Consider the following 4,474-nt stretch of genomic DNA (forward strand, 5'->3'; position numbering starts at 1 on the left):
GTCTACACACAGAGGGGCCTTGACACAAGCACAGAACAGGTTCCTGGTCTATGGCTAGGTGAAACTATCACTTTCATGAAAATTTGGTACCAGACTAAATTGCATGATTTGATTTTCTGACTTCTTATGAACTAAATTTGCTCCTCTACCTGCAAACCACAAATATGAACATTCTTACCTTTTCAGTCTCGTGTAATCTAATATCAAGTATCGGATGGTTTCAGATTGCAGAGGCAATCTAAGTTATATCAGCAACACACCAAACATTCATTCATTCACCAAATAATTATTTAAGACGTCTACATGCAAGGCACTGGAGCATGCAAAAATGAGTCACAAATCTATTTTGTATTATTTAGACACCTTGTTATCTATGAAGATTTGTATATTTGCTGTTGTGTAAGCATAGTTGACAATGTTTCCATTTATGATACTTTTTTTTGAGACAGGTTGTCGCTCTGTCATCCAGGCTGGAGTGCAGTGGCACAATCATGGCTCAATGCTGACCTGAACTCTTGGGTCAAGCAATTCTCCCATCTCAGCCTCCTGAACAGCAGGGACTACAGGTGCACACCAGCATATGGCTAATTTTTTTATTTTTATTTTTTGTAGAGATGGTGGGGGGTCTCACTATGTTGCCCAGGCTGGTCTTGAACTCCTGGACTCAAGCAATTCTTCCACCTTAGCCTCTCAAAGTGCTGGTATTACAGGCATGAACCACTTTATTTAGGCTTAATGGTACTTGAAAAAAAAGTATTAAGTAATAACATGGTTAAAATACTTTCAATGCAGTACCCTTGTCCTTTTAAGACAATGAAAGGCAAAAGATTGTACACAAAAATGATTTGATATTCTGATATGATCACACACATTGCTCCAGTGAAAACAGGAAATGTACAAGTATATTTTTTACCTAGTATAACAAAACAACTCAATAAAGTACGGGTGAGGTATACAGCCTTTATGATACATCTTGAAATTACTCTACTTTTATAGAGGATATTCATGTTGGCAACAGCTGTAAAAAATATGGAAATGTAAAAGAAGAGAGATTGAATATAGGATTCATCTATGGGCCCAGTACATTAAACTCTTAACACATGAAATGTGACAATAACTTAGATCCTCAACATCAGGATCATAAAGAGAATTTTAATGGTGACCTGTGCCTTCATGTCTAAGATTTGAATTTTTGTTGTTTTAAAGGTCTTTTTACATATTTGCCTGACTTGCACAATTACATCAATGTGTCAGTTTAACCAATAAGACAAAACTAATCTGAAATCTGTGTTGCTAGATTACCCATCCTGACCTTACATACAACAAGTGGAAACCTTTTCTTGGCTTCCTCTCTCAGTGTCATACAAAGTGGGATCTTAGGCCATGCCACCAGGCTGGAAATCACAGCAGCTGTGGATTGTGCCTGTGGGACACGCAGGATGCCTAGTCCTAAATCCTTTTTCCATGCAACACACTAGACCTGTACAAAAAATCAGGGTCAGTCTCGAATCTACAGGCTGTTGGGGTGATGCAGCCATTCCTCCATCAGTTACCTGTAATTGATGCCTAAATGAGACACAAGCTGACACACCGGTCCTCTATAAAAGGTGGAAGGAAAGGTTAAAACCATCCCAGCATATATCATTTCTGCAAAGATTGAGTACCTGATCATCATGGTCTCAAGAGAACCTGATGGGTAAAACTGGAGTTGTTGGGGACGCAGCAAAGAAATGAACACAATACTATATCAGGAAGGCATGAGAAAGTAGAAATAAAATAAAGCTTAATCCAGAGATCTAGACTTGAGAGGAAAAAAAGGAGAATCAAGGAGTGGGAACAAAGAGTTCTGGGGCACCAGGGAACAGTGGATGAGTGACTGGGAGGTAAAGAGGTGAGAAACAAAGCACAATTCCCAAATCTGTCTTCTCTCTTCATTCCACTGGGCATCTTTTAGGTCTTCACTTCCTTATAGCTCACATATGCCACATGAGTTGGTAGATAAAGCAACCTGGTAATTAATTTTTTAAGTAAAAAGACCCTAAAGAGTTCCAGTTTAAAATGGCATCTGGCTAATTGCCTTTTCCACTAAAATAGACACACACACACATACACACACACACAAACATTTATGTTGCCACCAAAAATTAAGATGGCCAATCAACCTTACCACTAACTATAAGATCAATGGACCTGGATTTTTAAAGACAATTAGTGGCCCACCTGTGCTTGCCACCAGCCCTAGAGGAAGCCCACCTGTCTGAAGTTGGAAAGAACCATTATCTTTTCCCCACTGTCTGCCACCTGGCTCATTAAATCAGCCAGCCATTCTTCTACTATATAAGTGCTCCTTTTTAAGCTGAAGTGTTATTTTCCTTCCACATCCAATCTCTCATCGGTACTTTTTTCATTAAAAACAGAGTAGCTACTTAAAAAAGAATTGGTCAGCAAGAGAATGGGAAGGCAGGTTTTAAAGGAGCCTCATTATAGTCAGGAAGGTGTTCCACTGAAGACAGCACAACATAAGGGAAAAGAGAACAACAACAAAAATCCTTGACAACCACATATGCTAAATATCACAGGCTTTCATGTCAGAAGGAACGAAATGAACATAAGACAAAAGCTAATCTTGGGCCAATATTTAAGGAAAGAAAGCAAGTCGAACAGCAGAAATTGAGCCAGTGGCTCTGGGTCTCATCCAGAGCCTGACCTCTGGATGTAGCTCTATAGAGAGAATTGAACGAGTGCTCAGTGGACAGAGTAGGACCTGCTGGAAACACCCGTCTGGATGGATCTTTTTTGTTAAGAGTGACAAGAAGGGCAATTAACAAATGCATTTTGGTAAATGACATAGAAATAGAAGAAATCATCCCAAAGACTCAGAGGGAACACAGACTTCTGAAAATGATTTATCACAGGAATTATTTTTTATTTCGGAAAATTATTTCAATCTTCAACATAATTCAAGAAGTAGTGGCCTCTCTGGAATAGAATCAGATGCCCATAGCAAAAAAATAGATCTTGAGAAAAAGACAGCAAGATGAGAGGAAAATGAAAATGTGTTAAAATAAAACAGAATTTAAGTGAAACCAAAATGCAATGATGATGGGATTAAAATCTGCATTTAAGCTCTTTCAAACAGAAATGACACTGCAGGTAAAGTAGGAGACCATGAGAAACTCCTCTGGTATCTAGAGGAAAAGAATAAAGATAAAAATGACTTAATATAATAGATAAGTGTTAAGTTTAGCCTAAAGCTGCCTCCTAATGTATTTTAAGTTCAGCCTGAAGGTTTTTTAGTACATACTGAACTGTAACCTAACTGGATGTGTAAACAGACTAACCTACTCTTGTATCCATCATTGAGTTTTGGCCAATCACAGGCAGCCAGTGCTCAAGTAAGGTAAATGCTGAGCTGACACCAATCCCACTGTCTCTGTACCTTACTCCCCTTTTCTGTACATCACTTTCCCTGTTCTGCCCATAAATCCTCTACCACGTGGCAGTGCTAGAGATTTTCTGAACAAGTTCTGGATTGGAGTAGCAGGGACTACCTGATTCGTGAATTATTCTTTGCTCAATTAAATTCCGTTAAATTAATCACAGTGGCATGATCTCACTGCAACCTCCACCGCCCAGGTTCAAGCAATTCTCCTGCCTCAGCCTCCCAAGTAGCTGGGATTACAGGCCCACACCACCACGCATGCGTCTGATCCATATGAGCAAAAGAAAAGCTTACAAACCAGCAGTCAAAGCAAAAAGCAATAAGCAGGCCCAAAATTTTATTATATATTGTTAAAAGGTATAATCTACAATAAAGGAAGAATGGTCATAAACACTGTTATAGATCATATAATAGCAATATTTAGTAAGCAATGCTCATATATTAGACCATAAAGTAGCAATTAATTCTCCAAAGCAGAAATTCTAAAGGCCACAAATTTCCAACCACAATATGATCAACCCAAAAACTAATGAACAAGTAAAACCAACAGCTTAGAATCTTTAAAAAAAAAAAAACATTTCTCTAAGTTACAAATGAAATCAAATCCTCAATAAGAATAGGTTTTAAATAACATAATGAAGAAATAACATGATTAAGAATACTAATAAATGTTGTGAGAGAAGATGGCCATTTAGGAACAGCTCAGGATTGCAGCTCCCAGTGAAAGCGCAGAGGGTGATTGGATGCCGCATTTTTATTGCTCACAGACTAGGCAATTCCCAGGCGGAGAAGCTCCACAGGTCAACAGCGCGGCTGTTTCGGCCAGGGTGGCTGTGCCAGCCGGCGCCGCTGCTTTGCCCCTCACGGCTGCTTTGTTGGCACCCCGGAGCAGCGGTTCTCCATACAAAATACACCGGTCCGGGTGCCCTTTTGGCTGGTGATTGGAGCCACAGGAAGCCGCCCATTCGTCTGTTTAAAAAGGGGACTGAGCAGGGAACCAGGACAGTAGATTCCAGGGCAAAAAAAAAAAAA

The sequence above is a fragment of the Cebus imitator genome, unplaced genomic scaffold (genome assembly GCF_001604975.1).
Source record: "Cebus imitator isolate Cc_AM_T3 unplaced genomic scaffold, Cebus_imitator-1.0 Scaffold78, whole genome shotgun sequence".
NCBI classification, from domain to species: Eukaryota; Metazoa; Chordata; class Mammalia; order Primates; family Cebidae; genus Cebus; species Cebus imitator.